The sequence below is a fragment of the Haliotis rufescens genome, unplaced genomic scaffold, assembly GCF_023055435.1.
Source record: "Haliotis rufescens isolate VD_foot unplaced genomic scaffold, xgHalRufe1.0.p SCAF_1, whole genome shotgun sequence".
In the NCBI taxonomy this organism is placed as follows: Eukaryota; Metazoa; Mollusca; class Gastropoda; order Lepetellida; family Haliotidae; genus Haliotis; species Haliotis rufescens.
This window is the reverse complement of record NW_025963779.1, coordinates 68,915,779-68,929,574: the sequence shown is the minus strand read 5'-3', so window position 1 is coordinate 68,929,574 and position 13,796 is coordinate 68,915,779. Positions and strand designations below refer to the sequence as shown.

The 13,796-nt window shown below is 40.9% G+C and overlaps 1 protein-coding gene across 1 annotated transcript in view; it reads right to left on the bottom strand.

Moving 5' to 3' along the window:
* Positions 1 to 6,174, bottom strand: part of LOC124134072 — a 63,684-nt gene extending 57,510 nt beyond the window's left edge. The window contains exon 1 of the mRNA XM_048400065.1: positions 6,003 to 6,174. The gene's annotated coding sequence lies outside the window, so the exon portion shown is untranslated. The remainder of the gene's footprint in view (positions 1 to 6,002) is intronic.
* Positions 6,175 to 13,796: the final 7,622 nt, after the last annotated feature.

Sequence of the window (13,796 nt, the reverse complement as noted above, 5' to 3'; positions counted from 1 at the left end):
CTGGGCAGTGATTGCGGATATGTGTCACACATTTAGTGGAAGAAACGTGTGTCCAGTCACTGATGAGCGGGCAAGGTGTATACGAGAAGGACGCTGATCTGGCAAAACATTAGTAGTGATGCGTACATCACTCAAGGGGGTGTTTTAAGGAGGAAGTGAAGGATGCAATTAAGTATGGGGTGTCGGCCTGGTGTCATCTGCAGCCGATACGATGGTTGAGTGATACAATCAAAGTCACAATAGAAGTGATTGATTGTAATCATCTTATCAGTGATGAAGCAATTAAATCTAATTTGTGATTTCTCCTGGCAACTTTCAGGGTGTTGGAAATTCAAGAAGAGCTTATGAAACGACCATACTCATATTCGAACATAGACATACACATATATTAAACAATTTAAAAGAATCTTCTAACAAGGGTTAGATTTTAAACCGTTAACCAGAAAGGCATACGCAGCCTTACACTGCTAAATACAATATTTTAAAAGAATATCAAGAGATAGCTTATTAACTATAAATTACGCATTTCTTCCAAAAGTATGCTTAGCATTTCATCACCAATTAGGTACAAACATGTATCACAGGTATGCGTATCCTAGTAACCGCTCAATGTAACATTGTGACAAATAAGCACAAAAGGTTTTAAACGTGAAGCACTATATTCTCGCAAGGGTATAACAAGCTCAATAAAAACTAAAGCGACAAAAAACATTTTCATAATCCTTAAAAAGAGTCCATTGTACGATTCCGACTAAATTGCCGGGCAAAAGAAAAATGCCCCCATGTTTGATGAAACAAACAATAAATGGCAATGGATGTGATACTGGTATCATAGTTGTGTTTTTGACCTTCCGTTTGCACTGTTTCGGCCTGGTAACGTTTTGATGACTTTTGTAAATGTTTGGTCAAATTTATTTTCAAGTGTATACATTCCTTTGTTTGGAAATAGATAATTACATCGCACATCAATTTAGTCAATGATGCGTCAAAATCGGAAATGTCCTCCACATGTCTACCATTAAACGTTTAGAAATCTTTACTGAGGCCTTGAATGTTGTAACCCTGATCAAATAACTTTGGATCAAGGGGCGCATAAGTATATTTCATTTCTAGTTCAGGTGAGTAAATCAGTGGAAGGAAATTTGCTGCTTGACCATCGTATTAACGATTTACCTGAAGCTTAAGTCAAACCTCATGGCCAAATTCCCTTATTTGGTTTTGCCAATCCGAGCAGAAATTCAGATTCATGTGCCTAAAGAAACTGAACAGGAAGAAGAGAAATGGTGGCCACGGAGATGCCTACTTCGTGCCAAAATGTCTTATCCCCAAATATTCCATATATGTTATCAATGAGGCTGTACAGCATTGCACATTTTGTTTTCTATAAATAAGATGACATTTATTTTTATTATTGACAAACCGTCCTGAGACTGAAGATAGAGATGTAACTACTGTTAAGCCAGGAAAAGTTAAGTTGTGACCTGACAATTAACCCCGTGTGACTATGAATGAAGTCCGACTACTGGCAATACCATTGTGAAGAAAGGGGAAGCGGGTGGTCCGCGACAAGGCGTACGATGGATATGTGCACGTGCGTGTGATGGCTCGGCCAACGACTTCTAGTGGCGAGTTCAAAATCACATAATAGTACGTGCCGATGTGATGTGTCTACGGAAGCGTAGTCAATGTAGTCATGACCTGCACGTCCACAACATGCGTAAACCCTCCCTACCTGTTACAAACCAAATATGTTTGCGCAAATTCTGTGCACCGACTACTTGTCTCAAACGCGTTTTGTGAGTTGGTTCAACTTATCCTGGATTACCAGTATGTCTATGGTTGAGTTGGTTCAACTTATCCTGGATTACCAGTATGTCTATGGTTGAGTTGGATCAACTTATCCTGGATTACCAGTAATGTCTATGGTTGAGTTGGTTCAACTTATCCTGGATTACCAGTATGTCTATGGTTGAGTTGGTTCAACTTATCCTGGATTACCAGTATGTCTATGGTTGAGTTGGTTCAACTTATCCTGGATTACCAGTATGTCTATGGTTGAGTTGGATCAACTTATCCTGGATTACCAGTAATGTCTATGGTTGAGTTGGTTCAACTTATCCTGGATTACCAGTATGTCTATGGTTGAGTTGGTTCAACTTATCCTGGATTACCAGTAATGTCTATGGTTGAGTTGGTTCAACTTATCCTGGATTACCAGTATGTCTATGGTTGAGTTGGTTCAACTTATCCTGGATTACCAGTAATGTCTATGGTTGAGTTGGTTCAACTTATCCTGGATTACCAGTAATGTCTATGGTTGAGTTGGTTCAACTTATCCTGGATTACCAGTTATGTCTATGGTTGAGTTGGTTCAACTTATCCTGGATTACCAGTAATGTCTATGGTTGAGTTGGTTCAACTTATCCTGGATTACCAGTATGTATATGGTTGAGTTGGTTCAACTTATCCTGGATTACCAGTATGTCTATGGTTGAGTTGGTTCAACTTATCCTGGATTACCAGTATGTCTATGGTTGAGTTGGTTCAACTTATCCTGGATTACCAGTATGTCTATGGTTGAGTTGGTTCAACTTATCCTGGATTACCAGTATGTCTATGGTTGAGTTGGTTCAACTTATCCTGGATTACCAGTATGTCTATGGTTGAGTTGGTTCAACTTATCCTGGATTACCAGTAATGTCTATGGTTGAGTTGGTTCAACTTATCCTGGATTACCAGTAATGTCTATGGTTGAGTTGGTTCAACTTATCCTGGATTACCAGTATGTCTATGGTTGAGTTGGTTCAACTTATCCTGGATTACCAGTATGTCTATGGTTGAGTTGGTTCAACTTATCCTGGATTACCAGTATGTCTATGGTTGAGTTGGTTCAACTTATCCTGGATTACCAGTATGTCTATGGTTGAGTTGGTTCAACTTATCCTGGATTACCAGTATGTCTATGGTTGAGTTGGTTCAACTTATCCTGGATTACCAGTATGTCTATGGTTGAGTTGGTTCAACTTATCCTGGATTACCAGTATGTCTATGGTTGAGCTGGTTCAACTTATCCTGGATTACCAGTATGTCTATGGTTGAGTTGGTTCAACTTATCCTGGATTACCAGTATGTCTATGGTTGAGTTGGTTCAACTTATCCTGGATTACCAGTATGTCTATGGTTGAGTTGGTTCAACTTATCCTGGATTACCAGTATGTCAATGGTTGAGTTGGTTCAACTTATCCTGGATTACCAGTAATGTCTATGGTCACCTTGTTTAGCAACAAATGTCACATGGCTAATTGGTGCAACCTTTTACACATTGTCCCTGCTAGAATACATGTTGTGTAAACATTGGCAATGTGTAATTAGAAATATTCAAACACAAACATACATTGCTAGCTTGCCTTTGCATGTATTTGTGATGGGTCCCGCCGGTGGTGCAGGATACGCTCACCCTTTTTCGGAACACCTTGTAATATCACTATTTGATAGTGATTCATAAACACATGCTCATAATAAAGTCGATATCGTATTATCGATTCTGCTTTATGCAGAGATTACTATTGGATATGGAAAGGTGTTTGTCGCTTTTTTACAAAACGTGATTAGCACTATTCTCGCAAAAGCAGTGTGTAAAAGGTTACAACAATGTTAGCGGTCGGTCGGGTAGCCTAGTGGTTAAAGCGTTCGCTCGTCACGCCGAAGACCCGGGTTCGATTCCCGACATGGGCACAATGTGTGAAGCCCATTTCTGGTGTCCCCCGCCGTGATATTGCTGGAATATTGCTAAAAGCGGCGTAAAACCATACTCACTCACTCACTACAACAATGTTAAACTAAAGTAGCTTTTTGACCGGAGGTACGATATATTCTAATAGGGGCAATGTGTTTAAGGTTGCATCAATGACGGATCAAAGTAGCTGTTTAGACGTGAAGTACAATTTAGTCTAACAGAGTGAGTGAGTGAGTTTGGTTTTACGCCGCTTTTAGCAATATTCCAGCAATATCACGGCGGGGGACACCAGAAATGGGCTTCACACATTGTACCCATGTCGGGAATCGAACCCGGGTCTTCAGCGTGAAGAGCGGACGCTTTAACCACTAGGCTACCCGACCGCCCCTTTTCTAACAGAGGCAGTTCATACCTATGATAAGAATTTACATGGTCTGTATGAAACAGAGGTAACTGAACATTTAAAACAATTTACGTTTAAGCCAAAGAATAATCAGTCTCCATTGCCTGCCGAAACATATCCCATATGACGTATTGTAAACAGCAAAGTTTGATGCAAATTATGGGAATGGATCACTGAAAATCAGTAACGACACCAGGTGTTCCCGAAAAGGGTACGCACATCCCGCCCTACAGATAGCACCGGCTACTCACACAATCTTCATTCAAAACGTGAGAGCCAGTGAGTAACGAGATGGGAAAACTCCGTCTTAAAGTCACAGCATGGATCACATCACGTTGACAAGCTGCCTTTCATGTTTAGTAAACTCTTCTGAATATCTACCATAAAATACAAAAACAGGTAGTTCTTTAGTTTATAAAGATAGGCACAATTATTCACAACATACGTATATGAGAGGCCATAGGCCTATAGTACATGTTATATAGTAGTGGGTGTATATACATTTATAAGGTAACACATTTGGAGCTTCTTAGCTTCAAAGCATGCAAGATGCACATTGTCAGCTTTTTCGTTATTACTACATTCTTACTTGACATTAATGTAACAAACTTCTGTGGACTTGGATAACGGATATAATATATATCAATGAACTGTTTTCTGAGTTCAGCATATAACGGACAAATTGTAAGAAATGGTATTCATTTTTTACAGTGTTTAAATAACAAAACTGACAAATTCTGTGTTCTCTCGCGATCCCCATATATCTTCCCGTCTCGATAAAGAGTTCGTGTGAACCACATCTGAATCTTGCGAGTGCAATTCGATATGTAGATTAAGTTGCAAATCTTAAAGTAAAGATACCATTCCAACGTGTCAGTTACGTAATGTCCTCCCGGTTTGACTGCTTATCGTACCTACTTGTAGGTGGGCGCTCACGTCAGTGCCACGGAGCTCATTGTCATAAATACATGTCATATAACCCTGTTATAACATCAAATATGTTAATACCAGTTGAGTTTAAAACAGCAAACGTCTTTATTCGATATAGATGGTAATGTTACGAGTATCAGCAGATTCAAATTTACTTAAGGGACCGACAATTTGATATTCATAAATTTTAAGCGTCAATGTCAGAGAATAACTAGCGTCAATTATGCGCCGAAACAGATTCCATTGGGAATAAAGGGCAAAATTGCGCTTACATTTATGTGAAAGTATCACTGAAAATCTGTAAATCTGTCACATTCTCCATGTAATGCGTGCTATAATCGATTGTTGTTTAGGCTACAGTATGTGTAATTGTGTCAAAGCTGCCCTAAACACTGCACAAGAGAGCGCTGTGTCGAATATGAAGTGGTAATTCGTATTGCTCTTTAGCGCGAAATGTCTTATTGTTATTTTCCTACAGGCAGTGAGTGAGTGAGTGATTTGGGTTTAACGGCGCTTTTAACAGTATTCCAGTTATATCACGGCGTATTAGCTTAATGTGGGAGGAAAGCCCGAAGTGATGCGGGTCTCAGACGTTTACCACTTCGCTGAAACCCACTAGCATGGGTATGGTGCTGACAAACCTAGAAACATAATCGGGGCGAAACGGGATTCGAACCAACAATCATAGGGTTTCTGGCATGCCCAATGGACGCAACTCTGCACAGCGAATCGCGGCGCCTTAGACGACTTGGCCACCCGTGCCCACTTTTACAGGCAGAACGACATGTCATCCCTTGAAATGCTGTCATCTCACAAGAGTGAAAACCTCATCTGACCATGAGAAGACTTTACAGCAGAAGCATTAAAAACATACGTCACAGTAAACAAACTTCATGGAACACATATAAAACATGTTGTCAGTCAAACTCTTACCTCGTGATCAATAAGGTTTTGGCGCTGTATCACGTACAATCATTGCCACGGTAACCGTTTAAATTGGCAGCATGAGCAAGCTGCGAATTGTCGAAAATAATCCTTTATCGAAGTTCAGGATTTCTCCCGAAAAGATGGCTTGGCTTTCCCTCTCCCCACCACTGTTCACAAAGGCCTACCTACCACAGAGGTAAGCTTGGGACACGCTACTGGCCGTCACGATGTGTCGTCAACTCCTCTGACAGATAGAGCCATAAACCGTGACATGTCACACATCATAATGAGGAGGCCTTACCTTCGTCTTAGTTACAATGTAGGTCAGAAACGACGCAGACAGATGCATATTTCTTTTACATTAAAAAGAGCGTTAATTCTGCTCGTCATGTAAGGTTCAACGGAAACAATTTATACTCTTCAAGTTCTCATGGGTCCACGATGGCGCAGGGACAGCAAAGCGAGTCTCCTATCAATCCGGGCCTTATGGTCAGCGCGACGTACTTCTCACGTAACTAGAAACATTTCGGAATAATGGGCCTAAGACACCTCACCTTATAATAAATGACCAGGGACCCGTTCCACAAAGCCATCTTAGCGCTAAGGTGATCGTAAGTCCCGTACTCTAACACTGGCTTACGATAGTCGTAACGCTAAGATCGCTTTGTAGAACGGTGCCCAGTCCCCAAAGAGTTACTGTTTAGTCTTTCTTTTTTTCAGTTGAGAGATTGTATTTTGCATGATCGACATGCGGAACAATAGACAAGACCAATATTACACCGAGTTTTTCAAAGTTCATTTGGATATTTTACATGCATTCAGCGCTAAACATGCAGCTTGTGTTCCCCCCTGGGAGGTTTGAATGAAGCTGATCCGTTGGCCGAGGACGTAATATGACATCGAGCATGTCTGTTGAAGCTTGAGCTACAGGGATGGAAGTAGGTCCGGCAAAGGAGGTTGAATGTCCCTGCTCTGTGATTTAGATGATCGTGTATCCTCCCCAGAGTGGGATGTTGATCATGCAGCAAGCCATTGTTTTCCTGGTCCAGCTGGATTATTGCGACTGCAGAGTAAAACAATAAAAATCAAGCAAGGGTTCACTATTTTCACGAAAACTGCCAGCGTCTTGACGACCTCAGTAGAGATGTTTTGTTTGTTTGTTTGTTTGTTGTTTAACACAGCACTCAGCAATATTCCAGTTACATGACGGAGGTCTGCAAATAATCGAGTGTTGACCAGACAATCCAGTGATTGACATCTTGAGCATCGATCTACGCAATTGGGATACGATGACAAGCATCCACCAAGCCAGCGAGCCTGACCACCCGACCCCGTTAGTCGCCTCTGACGACAAGCAGAGTCGCCTTTTACGGCAAGAATCTTCACGGGTCCAGTAGAGATATCCGTGGTGTAATCTGAACCTGGCACAATGAAGTGTACGTGACATGGCACGTGTATGCATCTGAATGTTACTGTGATTAGGCTGCAACGTTTCATCTTTCAAGACGCCATACACAAAGTGAAATCTGTTTAACCATGCAAGTGACACAATATGTCGCTTAAAACGACGGAACGATATGACCCACCAGAATGCTTAATTACCCTGTAGCCTTATATCGACATTTCGTTTATCTCGAACTACGGATTACTCGAAACATGTCGTGATATACTCAATTCAACAACACCTTCATTTCAAGTTAGAGGCCACAGGTCCATATAACATAACATTACAGGAATACGATTACTGATACAGTGACTTATACAATTTCATTACATTCAATATGAATTTTGATAGCTGTACAATAGTAGGTGTATGATATAGACAATCTGACACATGGTAATTTGAATTAGCCACGTTAAGAAGACATGCTCCACCATCAAAGAGTATACTATAGGCCACCAAAACATGTTAAACTTAAACCAGGGAATATATATCATAGGAAGGAACAATCTTGTACCTGCCGTCGGCAAATAATGTTCCTTTTCATCCTGTACTATCATATTACCCTAACTCAACAGTGGACTACCTCCGTGGTCTAGTGGTAGAGCGTCCGCCCGGAGAGGAAAAGGTCGGGGTTCGATCCCCGGTTGCGTCATACCAAAAGACGTGATCGAGTGGTCAGGCTCGTTGACTTGATAAATTCATGTCATAGTATCCCAATGGCGTGGATCGATGCTCGTGATGTCAATCGTTGGAATATCAGGTACAGACTCGATTATTTACATACCAGCGTCATATAATTGGAATATTGCTGAGTGCGGCAACAAACAACAAACAAATATACAACGTCCCACGCCGTCGTGGTAGGACGACGCGTAATCAACCAATACACCGAGTCAGAGCACCCGATCCAGTCAGTCGCCTCCAATACATCCCGGGACCAATACATCCCGGGATCCCCACAGGGGTAAGATCTGTATCACCCTCACACAGAGACAATGTCTGAATGTCACACATGAACTATATCAACGTCTAGGTCTGGACCAAACATGGCCGTAGAGCACACTTTCCCTGGCAAACAGTCAGGTCAGAATGTCCAGTCTGGGTCATGGAATACGTTCACCTGGAGTATGGATCAGCGTCGCTAAATGCTGTTTAAACAGCAATCAAACTGGCACATTGTCAAACGCTGGCTTGGAGCGGCTTCACATTCAGCGTTGAGATATACAAATAATGTTTCCTCTCAGTTCTCCGCAGGTTTCGCCCACATTGTATATGCCGTCATTTGAAGAGCCTAGTCCAGCACCCGGGTAGATCGGGTCCTCTTCTCCATGCATGTTGTAACCTGTTATCTGGGATTCTGTGAAGAGAATAGATATTCTTACAGCTACGGCTGCAAAACCAGGATATTTTTTAATTAAAAGTATGAGCCTAATTAAAAAATAATTAACAATTTTCAACACCCAATACCCTTCCCCCCTCCCTTAATGCATACTTGATGCCCCAGTATAATGACACTCCACAGAATGTGACTTGACAGTGATATTATATGCGTCAATTCTATTTGCTATTGCTGTCTGTTTCATTCATTGTAATATGATACAAACTACTTAAGAATAATATTAATGAGAACATATAAGTACATTTAATTTCAATATCTGATCTCTACAAGGGGGTAGAACCTTTGAAGTGTTCCTTGTTCTTTCAGAGTCCTTTCACACATTGTCATAAAATACACCGAAATAACAAGCTAGGGTAATGCTTGAGTATATTTATTACTAAATATCATCATAATTGTCAATTGTGCACACATTTGTGTCGATGCTAAACATGACTCATGATCTTGTAATTTGAGTGAGTGAGTATGGTTTAACGCCGCTTTTAGCAATATTCCAGCAATATCACGGCGGAGGACACCAGAAATGGGCTTCACACATTGTGCCCATGTCGGGAATCGAACCCGGGTCTTCGGCGTGACGAGCGAACGCTTTAACCACTAGGCTACCCGACCGCCCTCTTGTAATTTGAAGTGTGTGTTGTTGTTCGTGTAGACACAATGTACATGTATCACAAAACTAGCCCATGTTCTTGATGGGATTTCAACAATAACAACACGACTACAAATCGCACTTGTATTATATTCGTGATCACAAAAACGAACCCCTTCCTTTTATAAAGAGCTGCCCCAGTCCCAAGTGTCGAGATGTGGAACAGACTATTTAATTCTGTCGTTCATTTCGACGTGATAAAGCAACGTGACATTTGGGGTGTTTACCAAGGATTACATGTTTTCCTGTCACTTGTTTACAAACCAATCGTTAAACATGACGCTCATTAAGACGACAAGGACGATAACATTCTGCTGTGTCATAAATTGTCCCAAGGCTACTTCCCGCAAATTATCAAATGTAGCCTGTGTCGACCAACGTCAAAATGATGTAAAATATAATAAGTTGCTGCCTATCATGTGACATTGTTTAACATCCAGCAACAGACATGAAATAATAGTATATGCTTCAAATTGCATGATACTGCTTTTATATTGTTTACATACATTTGCGTTGTTTTGATGATATTTACAAAGTTAAAAGTTAACGAGAATCACCACCGACATAGTACATCTTAGTACATCGTTGATTCCCCGGCCCGGAGTATGTACAGTAAACTACGTTTATAACGAACACGCTTATAACGAACTGACGGATATAACGAACTTATTTTTTAGTCCCGGCCATTTGCTGTATATATGCTGTATATATATATGCTTATAACGAACTACGGTTATAACGAACTAAAATTAGTGGTCCCTGAGTTCGTTATAACCGTAGTTTACTGTATATATAAAAGTATGTATGTTTAAAATTTTAAGTGGATGCGCACAAATCTTTGGGGTATTATTTATAACTGAGCTGATTTTGTGAAGTTTACATACCTATTGATCAATTTGAAACCCTTTAGAATTTAGGTAATGACCATGGAATGCGTTTAAACATGTACGTCTCTTTAGTACGGAACTCATTCTCTTATCTCCAGGGATAGCTACACCTGCTGATGCGGCGTAAAACAATACTATTTCACTTAACCTCGACGTTATACATACATACATACATACATACATACACACAAATACTTTTATAATAACTAAAATGCCAGCTAACGCTGTTCGAAAGCGCTACTGCGTCTGTGAAAAATGTCAACATATCAAACATCAGAGGCAGTACAAACTCTATTACTTGTTACTTTATTAAAACTTATGTGAGGTTAATAATTAAAGGGGTTTCAGTGTTTCGCTTTGTATTTCTCTAGATGTGCTATTTTCCTAATAAAATGCTAAGTAGATACGCCAGCTTGTCATTTGTTTGAGTGATGACATCTTCCGTGGCGAAATAACATTGTTGTGTTAAATTTGGTTTTAAAAAATTCAAATCAGATCAAGCAATGTTTAAAAAAATACAATAAATTTGATATACATGTTGAGGGACATAATTATTATCCTGTCCTATAAATCACTATAATTTAATTGTTTTTATCAAGCAAGTGTCTTTCGCACATACAGAATATCAACCATTTCAAAGCTGAATGTATTTGCGTCAAGATTAAACAATGAGAGTCGAGCTGAGCAGAATAGTGAGAGAATGAAGTCATATATCAAAGAAACACTCCGGTGGCTGGTAACACTCCGGCGCAGCGATGACTCTGCATTACACCATTGTCACAAGCTAAGTTGCATATCATGTGACCAGATTTTTCTCTCGTTCGTAAACAGACGCGGATCATACACATGACACTTAATGCATGTTTCTTTAGCCAAAATGTAAATAATTCTTTTTACACATTTTGATCACCTGTGTATACGGACGCGTTTTGCTGTTTTATGTTCCATTGCAAAACTTCACGTTTGACGGGCTGTTGTGTCTGCCTTCTTACGTTGGAGATTTAACGAGTGCGTCCAGCAGATTTGACTTTTGACTCAATTCTAATTACAGGTCCCAAGGGAGTTTCTACTTGGAGTTCCAAACACGCTCTTAGTGGCGAGAACAACTATACTGGCGCCGAAACACACCAATATGACTTGCACGCGCAGCATCACTTGTTGGGCTAAAACGACGTTGGGTTTTCATTTGCATGCCATCATAATCGTATGGCAAGCGATCAGCGAAAACATGCTACGACTGACGGAAGCCCAACGCATCAACGCCATCGGCCGACTGCAGATAGGTGAATCATCTTCAGCTGTAGCCTACTGTTTCCACGTAACACCAAGCACCAATTACAAGACTGTGGAACCGTTATCAGACACACGAGACAACACGGGACCTTCGCACATCCGGTCGACCACGTATCACTGCTAGAGCACAGGATAGATTCATACGGCAACGTCACTTACGTGAAAGAACTACCACGGCCACTTCTACAACTAATATCGGCCAATACAGTGGGGAACCGTTTACGCGCATAAGGTATTCGAAATAGACGACCAGTTCGAAGTGTCAATGTGACGGACCTGCGTCGTCGGCTGCGACGTCATTGGTGTCAAGGTCACAGGGTATGGCCACAACTGCGATGGGAACCATTTGGCTTCGTGACGAGTCACGTTTCATGATTTGCTGTGTGGGTGGCCGTGTTTACAGACGTCGCGAGGAACGTTATGCCCGAACTGCATAAAGGAAGTGGACAGATTTGGTGGTGGTAGTGTGATGATGTGCGCATTCTAAACTGGAAGAACAGACTTGGTGTAAGTACTGGGTGGTTTTAACGGCACAACGTCACACGGATGAGATTCTTCCGCCACGCGACCTTCAAATTACGTTTTCCAACAGAGCAGGACTGACAACAGCCGTTTTCAGGAATCACAACATGTAGGTCTACCATGGCGCTCCAGGTCTCCAGATTTAAACACAATCGAACATTTATAAGGAGCACTGGATCGACGACTACGAGTACGTCATCAACAACTACAGAACCTCGTACAGTTGGTACAAGCAATGTAGGCATAGTGGGTGAACATTCCTCAGGACACAATTCGAGATCTGATTGTTTCCATTGGACGACGATGCCAGTCAGTTTTGGACTCTGATGGTGGCCACACAAGGTTCATACAGATATGGAACATTAAAATTCAAGGCTTTTCAACTGTCATTATCAAGGCTTGTTTAGCTGGGTAATCAGCCTGTATCTGTCAAAACATTTTTTTTTTAAATCGAGCATACTATACATTAATTCGTAAGACCTAAAAAGCAGTATGAACATCAACCAAATTTCCAAATAGATTTATTTTCACAAAAAGAGAAAGAGTGATTGAGTGTATGGTGCTAAACAATACAAACACGTTACTGGACCAGTCAAACCAGTGGCTACTGGTGTAAGGATAATTCCATTTATCTCACCTTTCACTAAAATACCAGCTTCTGAGTGGTTATGGAGCTGGCAATTGTTTTTCATGTATGATGTGCTTAAGCTCAATGCTTGACAATGCTTGAGATATATTTGTACATTCTCCCTCCATGTAATTTATGACATTAAAGGTCAATTCTCGAGCCTGATAATGCATGACTTGGCCATGCTTACCTTGCTTTGGCATGCCTGTTTGTAAATGAACTTTTAGAGAATTATGGTATCAATGTGTCACATCGACCTCTTAATAGTCTTATGAGCAACACGTGTGTGTCCATGGGAGCGTATTCAATTTCATCGCCATGACCTGCACGTGTATAACATGCGTACACCCTTTAACTGTGAAAAACCTAATATGTTTGCCCAAATTCTGTGCAATAATACCTACTTGTCTCAAGGCGTTTTGTGAGCTGGTTCAACGTATCATGGATTACAAGTATGTAGACGTATCTATTGATATTGATGGGGCAGATTAGTTTTCAGGAAGACGTATAATTGTGTCATAGGGTATAATTGTATCATAGGTCCGTTCCACAGAACGATCTTTGTGACATGACTGGGCTGGCTGACTTGATTGATACATGTCATTGTATCCCATTTGCGTAGACTGATGCTTATGATGTCGATCACTGGACCGTCTGGTCCAGACTTGATTTGTTACAGACCGCTGTCTATAGTATATATATGTACACATACATACACAGACACATACATATATATCATCCACTGATGTACATGGCCCAGAGGTGAATATTTACTAGCTGCAATGTTTGTTTGTTTAACGTGGCACTCAGCACTATTACAGCTATATGACAGCAGTCTGTAAATAATCCAGCCTGGATCAGACAATCCAGTGATTGACACCATGATCATCGATCCACGCAATTGGGATACGATGACATGCATCAACCAAGTCAGCAATCCTGACCACCCGATCCCGTTAGTCTCCTCTTACGACAAGCATA